General features: G+C 46.8%; 21 non-coding genes across 21 annotated transcripts; all 21 read left to right on the forward strand.

Moving 5' to 3' along the window:
- The first annotated feature begins 267 nt into the window (after nucleotides 1-267).
- LOC149397305 (5S ribosomal RNA) lies at nucleotides 268-386 on the forward strand. The gene has a single exon (XR_016297423.1). It is a non-coding gene; the product is annotated as a 5S ribosomal RNA (ribosomal RNA).
- Nucleotides 387-712: 326 nt separating this feature from the next.
- On the forward strand, nucleotides 713-831 carry LOC149397306 (5S ribosomal RNA). The gene has a single exon (XR_016297424.1). It is a non-coding gene; the product is annotated as a 5S ribosomal RNA (ribosomal RNA).
- A 326-nt stretch (nucleotides 832-1,157) lies between these two features.
- Nucleotides 1,158-1,276, forward strand: LOC149397307 (5S ribosomal RNA). The gene has a single exon (XR_016297425.1). It is a non-coding gene; the product is annotated as a 5S ribosomal RNA (ribosomal RNA).
- A 326-nt stretch (nucleotides 1,277-1,602) lies between these two features.
- LOC149397308 (5S ribosomal RNA) lies at nucleotides 1,603-1,721 on the forward strand. Its single transcript, XR_016297427.1, has one exon. It is a non-coding gene; the product is annotated as a 5S ribosomal RNA (ribosomal RNA).
- Nucleotides 1,722-2,047: 326 nt separating this feature from the next.
- On the forward strand, nucleotides 2,048-2,166 carry LOC149397309 (5S ribosomal RNA). The gene has a single exon (XR_016297428.1). It is a non-coding gene; the product is annotated as a 5S ribosomal RNA (ribosomal RNA).
- A 326-nt stretch (nucleotides 2,167-2,492) lies between these two features.
- Nucleotides 2,493-2,611, forward strand: LOC149397310 (5S ribosomal RNA). The gene has a single exon (XR_016297429.1). It is a non-coding gene; the product is annotated as a 5S ribosomal RNA (ribosomal RNA).
- A 326-nt stretch (nucleotides 2,612-2,937) lies between these two features.
- LOC149397311 (5S ribosomal RNA) lies at nucleotides 2,938-3,056 on the forward strand. Its single transcript, XR_016297430.1, has one exon. It is a non-coding gene; the product is annotated as a 5S ribosomal RNA (ribosomal RNA).
- Nucleotides 3,057-3,382: 326 nt separating this feature from the next.
- LOC149397312 (5S ribosomal RNA) lies at nucleotides 3,383-3,501 on the forward strand. Its single transcript, XR_016297431.1, has one exon. It is a non-coding gene; the product is annotated as a 5S ribosomal RNA (ribosomal RNA).
- A 326-nt stretch (nucleotides 3,502-3,827) lies between these two features.
- LOC149397313 (5S ribosomal RNA) lies at nucleotides 3,828-3,946 on the forward strand. Its single transcript, XR_016297432.1, has one exon. It is a non-coding gene; the product is annotated as a 5S ribosomal RNA (ribosomal RNA).
- A 334-nt stretch (nucleotides 3,947-4,280) lies between these two features.
- Nucleotides 4,281-4,399, forward strand: LOC149397314 (5S ribosomal RNA). The gene has a single exon (XR_016298478.1). It is a non-coding gene; the product is annotated as a 5S ribosomal RNA (ribosomal RNA).
- A 334-nt stretch (nucleotides 4,400-4,733) lies between these two features.
- LOC149397315 (5S ribosomal RNA) lies at nucleotides 4,734-4,852 on the forward strand. Its single transcript, XR_016297433.1, has one exon. It is a non-coding gene; the product is annotated as a 5S ribosomal RNA (ribosomal RNA).
- Nucleotides 4,853-5,186: 334 nt separating this feature from the next.
- On the forward strand, nucleotides 5,187-5,305 carry LOC149397316 (5S ribosomal RNA). The gene has a single exon (XR_016298673.1). It is a non-coding gene; the product is annotated as a 5S ribosomal RNA (ribosomal RNA).
- A 334-nt stretch (nucleotides 5,306-5,639) lies between these two features.
- On the forward strand, nucleotides 5,640-5,758 carry LOC149397317 (5S ribosomal RNA). Its single transcript, XR_016298268.1, has one exon. It is a non-coding gene; the product is annotated as a 5S ribosomal RNA (ribosomal RNA).
- A 334-nt stretch (nucleotides 5,759-6,092) lies between these two features.
- LOC149397318 (5S ribosomal RNA) lies at nucleotides 6,093-6,211 on the forward strand. The gene has a single exon (XR_016297434.1). It is a non-coding gene; the product is annotated as a 5S ribosomal RNA (ribosomal RNA).
- A 326-nt stretch (nucleotides 6,212-6,537) lies between these two features.
- LOC149397319 (5S ribosomal RNA) lies at nucleotides 6,538-6,656 on the forward strand. Its single transcript, XR_016297435.1, has one exon. It is a non-coding gene; the product is annotated as a 5S ribosomal RNA (ribosomal RNA).
- Nucleotides 6,657-6,990: 334 nt separating this feature from the next.
- LOC149397320 (5S ribosomal RNA) lies at nucleotides 6,991-7,109 on the forward strand. The gene has a single exon (XR_016297436.1). It is a non-coding gene; the product is annotated as a 5S ribosomal RNA (ribosomal RNA).
- A 334-nt stretch (nucleotides 7,110-7,443) lies between these two features.
- Nucleotides 7,444-7,562, forward strand: LOC149397321 (5S ribosomal RNA). The gene has a single exon (XR_016297438.1). It is a non-coding gene; the product is annotated as a 5S ribosomal RNA (ribosomal RNA).
- Nucleotides 7,563-7,896: 334 nt separating this feature from the next.
- Nucleotides 7,897-8,015, forward strand: LOC149397322 (5S ribosomal RNA). The gene has a single exon (XR_016298674.1). It is a non-coding gene; the product is annotated as a 5S ribosomal RNA (ribosomal RNA).
- A 334-nt stretch (nucleotides 8,016-8,349) lies between these two features.
- On the forward strand, nucleotides 8,350-8,468 carry LOC149397323 (5S ribosomal RNA). Its single transcript, XR_016298580.1, has one exon. It is a non-coding gene; the product is annotated as a 5S ribosomal RNA (ribosomal RNA).
- A 334-nt stretch (nucleotides 8,469-8,802) lies between these two features.
- LOC149397324 (5S ribosomal RNA) lies at nucleotides 8,803-8,921 on the forward strand. Its single transcript, XR_016298361.1, has one exon. It is a non-coding gene; the product is annotated as a 5S ribosomal RNA (ribosomal RNA).
- Nucleotides 8,922-9,255: 334 nt separating this feature from the next.
- On the forward strand, nucleotides 9,256-9,374 carry LOC149397325 (5S ribosomal RNA). The gene has a single exon (XR_016297439.1). It is a non-coding gene; the product is annotated as a 5S ribosomal RNA (ribosomal RNA).
- The last annotated feature ends 1 nt before the right edge of the window (nucleotide 9,375 follows it).

Raw genomic sequence — 9,375 nt, forward strand, 5'->3', positions numbered from 1 at the left:
CTCCGAGTCTTGTTCAAATGCCCGTTTACGCTTACAATTCACCGGTGAAAGTCGAAATTCCGGACCGAGGGCGAAATTTACGATTTTACCCTTCACCTTGTCGGAATTTCGCCGATCACTCTTCCGAAACCGTCCCAACGCGAAGATCGCGAAAAGTTATTAGGAATTCATATCTTTTATGTGATTTTTGGTGCACCGAAGACGTAGTTATGGCTTTTGGGAGTCGCGGCGTTGATTCTTATATAGATAATGCGCGCTAATGCTTGCGGATGCGATCATACCAGCACTAATGCACCGGATCCCATCAGAACTCCGAAGTTAAGCGTGCTTGGGCGAGAGTAGTACTAGGATGGGTGACCTCCTGGGAAGTCCTCGTGTTGCATCCCTCTTTTTTTGCGAATTCTTTTTTTCGGAGGCCGAAACGATGGAATTTCACCAAAAATCGCTCCGAGTCTTGTTCAAATGCCCGTTTACGCTTACAATTCACCGGTGAAAGTCGAAATTCCGGACCGAGGGCGAAATTTACGATTTTACCCTTCACCTTGTCGGAATTTCGCCGATCACTCTTCCGAAACCGTCCCAACGCGAAGATCGCGAAAAGTTATTAGGAATTCATATCTTTTATGTGATTTTTGGTGCACCGAAGACGTAGTTATGGCTTTTGGGAGTCGCGGCGTTGATTCTTATATAGATAATGCGCGCTAATGCTTGCGGATGCGATCATACCAGCACTAATGCACCGGATCCCATCAGAACTCCGAAGTTAAGCGTGCTTGGGCGAGAGTAGTACTAGGATGGGTGACCTCCTGGGAAGTCCTCGTGTTGCATCCCTCTTTTTTTGCGAATTCTTTTTTTCGGAGGCCGAAACGATGGAATTTCACCAAAAATCGCTCCGAGTCTTGTTCAAATGCCCGTTTACGCTTACAATTCACCGGTGAAAGTCGAAATTCCGGACCGAGGGCGAAATTTACGATTTTACCCTTCACCTTGTCGGAATTTCGCCGATCACTCTTCCGAAACCGTCCCAACGCGAAGATCGCGAAAAGTTATTAGGAATTCATATCTTTTATGTGATTTTTGGTGCACCGAAGACGTAGTTATGGCTTTTGGGAGTCGCGGCGTTGATTCTTATATAGATAATGCGCGCTAATGCTTGCGGATGCGATCATACCAGCACTAATGCACCGGATCCCATCAGAACTCCGAAGTTAAGCGTGCTTGGGCGAGAGTAGTACTAGGATGGGTGACCTCCTGGGAAGTCCTCGTGTTGCATCCCTCTTTTTTTGCGAATTCTTTTTTTCGGAGGCCGAAACGATGGAATTTCACCAAAAATCGCTCCGAGTCTTGTTCAAATGCCCGTTTACGCTTACAATTCACCGGTGAAAGTCGAAATTCCGGACCGAGGGCGAAATTTACGATTTTACCCTTCACCTTGTCGGAATTTCGCCGATCACTCTTCCGAAACCGTCCCAACGCGAAGATCGCGAAAAGTTATTAGGAATTCATATCTTTTATGTGATTTTTGGTGCACCGAAGACGTAGTTATGGCTTTTGGGAGTCGCGGCGTTGATTCTTATATAGATAATGCGCGCTAATGCTTGCGGATGCGATCATACCAGCACTAATGCACCGGATCCCATCAGAACTCCGAAGTTAAGCGTGCTTGGGCGAGAGTAGTACTAGGATGGGTGACCTCCTGGGAAGTCCTCGTGTTGCATCCCTCTTTTTTTGCGAATTCTTTTTTTCGGAGGCCGAAACGATGGAATTTCACCAAAAATCGCTCCGAGTCTTGTTCAAATGCCCGTTTACGCTTACAATTCACCGGTGAAAGTCGAAATTCCGGACCGAGGGCGAAATTTACGATTTTACCCTTCACCTTGTCGGAATTTCGCCGATCACTCTTCCGAAACCGTCCCAACGCGAAGATCGCGAAAAGTTATTAGGAATTCATATCTTTTATGTGATTTTTGGTGCACCGAAGACGTAGTTATGGCTTTTGGGAGTCGCGGCGTTGATTCTTATATAGATAATGCGCGCTAATGCTTGCGGATGCGATCATACCAGCACTAATGCACCGGATCCCATCAGAACTCCGAAGTTAAGCGTGCTTGGGCGAGAGTAGTACTAGGATGGGTGACCTCCTGGGAAGTCCTCGTGTTGCATCCCTCTTTTTTTGCGAATTCTTTTTTTCGGAGGCCGAAACGATGGAATTTCACCAAAAATCGCTCCGAGTCTTGTTCAAATGCCCGTTTACGCTTACAATTCACCGGTGAAAGTCGAAATTCCGGACCGAGGGCGAAATTTACGATTTTACCCTTCACCTTGTCGGAATTTCGCCGATCACTCTTCCGAAACCGTCCCAACGCGAAGATCGCGAAAAGTTATTAGGAATTCATATCTTTTATGTGATTTTTGGTGCACCGAAGACGTAGTTATGGCTTTTGGGAGTCGCGGCGTTGATTCTTATATAGATAATGCGCGCTAATGCTTGCGGATGCGATCATACCAGCACTAATGCACCGGATCCCATCAGAACTCCGAAGTTAAGCGTGCTTGGGCGAGAGTAGTACTAGGATGGGTGACCTCCTGGGAAGTCCTCGTGTTGCATCCCTCTTTTTTTGCGAATTCTTTTTTTCGGAGGCCGAAACGATGGAATTTCACCAAAAATCGCTCCGAGTCTTGTTCAAATGCCCGTTTACGCTTACAATTCACCGGTGAAAGTCGAAATTCCGGACCGAGGGCGAAATTTACGATTTTACCCTTCACCTTGTCGGAATTTCGCCGATCACTCTTCCGAAACCGTCCCAACGCGAAGATCGCGAAAAGTTATTAGGAATTCATATCTTTTATGTGATTTTTGGTGCACCGAAGACGTAGTTATGGCTTTTGGGAGTCGCGGCGTTGATTCTTATATAGATAATGCGCGCTAATGCTTGCGGATGCGATCATACCAGCACTAATGCACCGGATCCCATCAGAACTCCGAAGTTAAGCGTGCTTGGGCGAGAGTAGTACTAGGATGGGTGACCTCCTGGGAAGTCCTCGTGTTGCATCCCTCTTTTTTTGCGAATTCTTTTTTTCGGAGGCCGAAACGATGGAATTTCACCAAAAATCGCTCCGAGTCTTGTTCAAATGCCCGTTTACGCTTACAATTCACCGGTGAAAGTCGAAATTCCGGACCGAGGGCGAAATTTACGATTTTACCCTTCACCTTGTCGGAATTTCGCCGATCACTCTTCCGAAACCGTCCCAACGCGAAGATCGCGAAAAGTTATTAGGAATTCATATCTTTTATGTGATTTTTGGTGCACCGAAGACGTAGTTATGGCTTTTGGGAGTCGCGGCGTTGATTCTTATATAGATAATGCGCGCTAATGCTTGCGGATGCGATCATACCAGCACTAATGCACCGGATCCCATCAGAACTCCGAAGTTAAGCGTGCTTGGGCGAGAGTAGTACTAGGATGGGTGACCTCCTGGGAAGTCCTCGTGTTGCATCCCTCTTTTTTTGCGAATTCTTTTTTTCGGAGGCCGAAACGATGGAATTTCACCAAAAATCGCTCCGAGTCTTGTTCAAATGCCCGTTTACGCTTACAATTCACCGGTGAAAGTCGAAATTCCGGACCGAGGGCGAAATTTACGATTTTACCCTTCACCTTGTCGGAATTTCGCCGATCACTCTTCCGAAACCGTCCCAACGCGAAGATCGCGAAAAGTTATTAGGAATTCATATCTTTTATGTGATTTTTGGTGCACCGAAGACGTAGTTATGGCTTTTGGGAGTCGCGGCGTTGATTCTTATATAGATAATGCGCGCTAATGCTTGCGGATGCGATCATACCAGCACTAATGCACCGGATCCCATCAGAACTCCGAAGTTAAGCGTGCTTGGGCGAGAGTAGTACTAGGATGGGTGACCTCCTGGGAAGTCCTCGTGTTGCATCCCTCTTTTTTTGCGAATTCTTTTTTTCGGAGGCCGAAACGATGGAATTTCACCAAAAATCGCTCCGAGTCTTGTTCAAATGCCCGTTTACGCTTACAATTCACCGGTGAAAGTCGAAATTCCGGACCGAGGGCGAAATTTACGATTTTACCCTTCCCCCGTTCACCTTGTCGGAATTTCGCCGGTCACTCTTCCGAAACCGTCCCAACGCGAAGATCGCGAAAAGTTATTAGGAATTCATATATTTTATGTGATTTTTGGTGCACCGAAGAAGAAGTTATGGCTTTTGGGAGTCGCGGCGTTGATTCTTATATAGATAATGCGCGCTAATGCTTGCGGATGCGATCATACCAGCACTAATGCACCGGATCCCATCAGAACTCCGAAGTTAAGCGTGCTTGGGCGAGAGTAGTACTAGGATGAGTGACCTCCTGGGAAGTCCTCGTGTTGCATCCCTCTTTTTTTGCGAATTCTTTTTTTCGGAGGCCGAAACGATGGAATTTCACCAAAAATCGCTCCGAGTCTTGTTCAAATGCCCGTTTACGCTTACAATTCACCGGTGAAAGTCGAAATTCCGGACCGAGGGCGAAATTTACGATTTTACCCTTCCCCCGTTCACCTTGTCGGAATTTCGCAGGTCACTCTTCCGAAACCGTCCCAACGCGAAGATCGCGAAAAGTTATTAGGAATTCATATATTTTATGTGATTTTTGGTGCACCGAAGACGAAGTCATGGCTTTTGGGAGTCGCGGCGTTGATTCTTATATAGATAATGCGCGCTAATGCTTGCGGATGCGATCATACCAGCACTAATGCACCGGATCCCATCAGAACTCCGAAGTTAAGCGTGCTTGGGCGAGAGTAGTACTAGGATGGGTGACCTCCTGGGAAGTCCTCGTGTTGCATCCCTCTTTTTTTGCGAATTCTTTTTTTCGGAGGCCGAAACGATGGAATTTCACCAAAAATCGCTCCGAGTCTTGTTCAAATGCCCGTTTACGCTTACAATTCACCGGTGAAAGTCGAAATTCCGGACCGAGGGCGAAATTTACGATTTTACCCTTCCCCCGTTCACCTTGTCGGAATTTCGCCAGTCACTCTTCCGAAACCGTCCCAACGCGAAGATCGCGAAAAGTTATTAGGAATTCATATATTTTATGTGATTTTTGGTGCACCGAAGACGTAGTTATGGCTTTTAGGAGTCGCGGCGTTGATTCTTATATAGATAATGCGCGCTAATGCTTGCGGATGCGATCATACCAGCACTAATGCACCGGATCCCATCAGAACTCCGAAGTTAAGCGTGCTTGGGCGAGAGTAGTACTAGGATGAGTGACCTCCTGGGAAGTCCTCGTGTTGCATCTCTCTTTTTTTGCGAATTCTTTTTTTCGGAGGCCGAAACGATTGAATTTCACCAAAAATCGCTCCGAGTCTTGTACAAATGCCCGTTTACGCTTACAATTCACCGGTTAAAGTCGAAATTCCGGACCGAGGGCGAAATTTACGATTTTACCCTTCCCCCGTTCACCTTGTCGGAATTTCGCCGGTCACTCTTCCGAAACCGTCCCAACGCGAAGATCGCGAAAAGTTATTAGGAATTCATATATTTTATGTGATTTTTGGTGCACCGAAGACGAAGTTATGGCTTTTGGGAGTCGCGGCGTTGATTCTTATATAGATAATGCGCGCTAATGCTTGCGGATGCGATCATACCAGCACTAATGCACCGGATCCTATCAGAACTCCGAAGTTAAGCGTGCTTGGGCGAGAGTAGTACTAGGATGGGTGACCTCCTGGGAAGTCCTCGTGTTGCATCCCTGTTTTTTTGCGAATTCTTTTTTTCGGAGGCCGAAACGATGGAATTTCACCAAAAATCGCTCCGAGTCTTGTTCAAATGCCCGTTTACGCTTACAATTCACCGGTGAAAGTCGAAATTCCGGACCGAGGGCGAAATTTACGATTTTACCCTTCCCCCGTTCACCTTGTCGGAATTTCGCCGGTCACTCTTCCGAAACCGTCCCAACGCGAAGATCGCGAAAAGTTATTAGGAATTCATATATTTTATGTGATTTTTGGTGCACCGAAGACGAAGTTATGGCTTTTGGGAGTCGCGGCGTTGATTCTTATATAGATAATGCGCGCTAATGCTTGCGGATGCGATCATACCAGCACTAATGCACCGGATCCCATCAGAACTCCGAAGTTAAGCGTGCTTGGGCGAGAGTAGTACTAGGATGGGTGACCTCCTGGGAAGTCCTCGTGTTGCATCCCTCTTTTTTTGCGAATTCTTTTTTTCGGAGGCCGAAACGATGGAATTTCACCAAAAATCGCTCCGAGTCTTGTTCAAATGCCCGTTTACGCTTACAATTCACCGGTGAAAGTCGAAATTCCGGACCGAGGGCGAAATTTACGATTTTACCCTTCACCTTGTCGGAATTTCGCCGATCACTCTTCCGAAACCGTCCCAACGCGAAGATCGCGAAAAGTTATTAGGAATTCATATCTTTTATGTGATTTTTGGTGCACCGAAGACGTAGTTATGGCTTTTGGGAGTCGCGGCGTTGATTCTTATATAGATAATGCGCGCTAATGCTTGCGGATGCGATCATACCAGCACTAATGCACCGGATCCCATCAGAACTCCGAAGTTAAGCGTGCTTGGGCGAGAGTAGTACTAGGATGGGTGACCTCCTGGGAAGTCCTCGTGTTGCATCCCTCTTTTTTTCCGAATTCTTTTTTTCGGAGGCCGAAACGATGGAATTTCACCAAAAATCGCTCCGAGTCTTGTTCAAATGCCCGTTTACGCTTACAATTCACCGGTGAAAGTCGAAATTCCGGACCGAGGGCGAAATTTACGATTTTACCCTTCCCCCGTTCACCTTGTCGGAATTTCGCCGGTCACTCTTCCGAAACCGTCCCAACGCGAAGATCGCGAAAAGTTATTAGGAATTCATATATTTTATGTGATTTTTGGTGCACCGAAGAAGAAGTTATGGCTTTTGGGAGTCGCGGCGTTGATTCTTATATAGATAATGCGCGCTAATGCTTGCGGATGCGATCATACCAGCACTAATGCACCGGATCCCATCAGAACTCCGAAGTTAAGCGTGCTTGGGCGAGAGTAGTACTAGGATGGGTGACCTCCTGGGAAGTCCTCGTGTTGCATCCCTCTTTTTTTGCGAATTCTTTTTTTCGGAGGCCGAAACGATGGAATTTCACCAAAAATCGCTCCGAGTCTTGTTCAAATGCCCGTTTACGCTTACAATTCACCAGTGAAAGTCGAAATTCCGGACCGAGGGCGAAATTTACGATTTTACCCTTCCCCCGTTCACCTTGTCGGAATTTCGCAGGTCACTCTTCCGAAACCGTCCCAACGCGAAGATCGCGAAAAGTTATTAGGAATTCATATATTTTATGTGATTTTTGGTGCACCGAAGACGAAGTCATGGCTTTTGGGAGTCGCGGCGTTGATTCTTATATAGATAATGCGCGCTAATGCTTGCGGATGCGATCATACCAGCACTAATGCACCGGATCCCATCAGAACTCCGAAGTTAAGCGTGCTTGGGCGAGAGTAGTACTAGGATGGGTGACCTCCTGGGAAGTCCTCGTGTTGCATCCCTCTTTTTTTGCGAATTCTTTTTTTCGGAGGCCGAAACGATGGAATTTAACCAAAAATCGCTCCGAGTCTTGTTCAAATGCCCGTTTACGCTTACAATTCACCGGTGAAAGTCGAAATTCCGGACCGAGGGCGAAATTTACGATTTTACCCTTCCCCCGTTCACCTTGTCGGAATTTCGCCGGTCACTCTTCCGAAACCGTCCCAACGCGAAGATCGCGAAAAGTTATTAGGAATTCATATATTTTATGTGATTTTTGGTGCACCGAAGACGTAGTTATGGCTTTTAGGAGTCGCGGCGTTGATTCTTATATAGATAATGCGCGCTAATGCTTGCGGATGCGATCATACCAGCACTAATGCACCGGATCCCATCAGAACTCCGAAGTTAAGCGTGCTTGGGCGAGAGTAGTACTAGGATGAGTGACCTCCTGGGAAGTCCTCGTGTTGCATCTCTCTTTTTTTGCGAATTCTTTTTTTCGGAGGCCGAAACGATCGAATTTCACCAAAAATCGCTCCGAGTCTTGTACAAATGCCCGTTTACGCTTACAATTCACCGGTTAAAGTCGAAATTCCGGACCGAGGGCGAAATTTACGATTTTACCCTTCCCCCGTTCACCTTGTCGGAATTTCGCCGGTCACTCTTCCGAAACCGTCCCAACGCGAAGATCGCGAAAAGTTATTAGGAATTCATATATTTTATGTGATTTTTGGTGCACCGAAGACGAAGTTATGGCTTTTGGGAGTCGCGGCGTTGATTCTTATATAGATAATGCGCGCTAATGCTTGCGGATGCGATCATACCAGCACTAATGCACCGGATCCCATCAGAACTCCGAAGTTAAGCGTGCTTGGGCGAGAGTAGTACTAGGATTGGTGACCTCCTGGGAAGTCCTCGTGTTGCATCCCTCTTTTTTTGCGAATTCTTTTTTTCGGAGGCCGAAACGATGGAATTTCACCAAAAATCGCTCCGACTCTTGTTCAAATGCCCGTTTACGCTTACAATTCACCGGTGAAAGTCGAAATTCCGGACCGAGGGCGAAATTTACGATTTTACCCTTCCCCCGTTCACCTTGTCGGAATTTCGCCGGTCACTCTTCCGAAACCGTCCCAACGCGAAGATCGCGAAAAGTTATTAGGAATTCATATATTTTATGTGATTTTTGGTGCACCGAAGAAGAAGTTATGGCTTTTGGGAGTCGCGGCGTTGATTCTTATATAGATAATGCGCGCTAATGCTTGCGGATGCGATCATACCAGCACTAATGCACCGGATCCCATCAGAACTCCGAAGTTAAGCGTGCTTGGGCGAGAGTAGTACTAGGATAGGTGACCTCCTGGGAAGTCCTCGTGTTGCATCCCTCTTTTTTTGCGAATTCTTTTTTTCGGAGGCCGAAAAGATGGAATTTCACCAAAAATCGCTCCGAGTCTTGTTCAAATGCCCGTTTACGCTTACAATTCACCGGTGAAAGTCGAAATTCCGGACCGAGGGCGAAATTTACGATTTTACCCTTCCCCCGTTCACCTTGTCGGAATTTCGCAGGTCACTCTTCCGAAACCGTCCCAACGCGAAGATCGCGAAAAGTTATTAGGAATTCATATATTTTATGTGATTTTTGGTGCACCGAAGACGAAGTTATGGCTTTTGGGAGTCGCGGCGTTGATTCTTATATAGATAATGCGCGCTAATGCTTGCGGATGCGATCATACCAGCACTAATGCACCGGATCCCATCAGAACTCCGAAGTTAAGCGTGCTTGGGCGAGAGTAGTACTAGGATGGGTGACCTCCTGGGAAGTCCTCGTGTTGCATCCCT

This window comes from Urtica dioica, chromosome 5 (assembly GCF_054948205.1).
Source record: "Urtica dioica subsp. dioica isolate 48M chromosome 5, U.dioica_male_clone48M_v1_H2, whole genome shotgun sequence".
In the NCBI taxonomy this organism is placed as follows: Eukaryota; Viridiplantae; Streptophyta; class Magnoliopsida; order Rosales; family Urticaceae; genus Urtica; species Urtica dioica.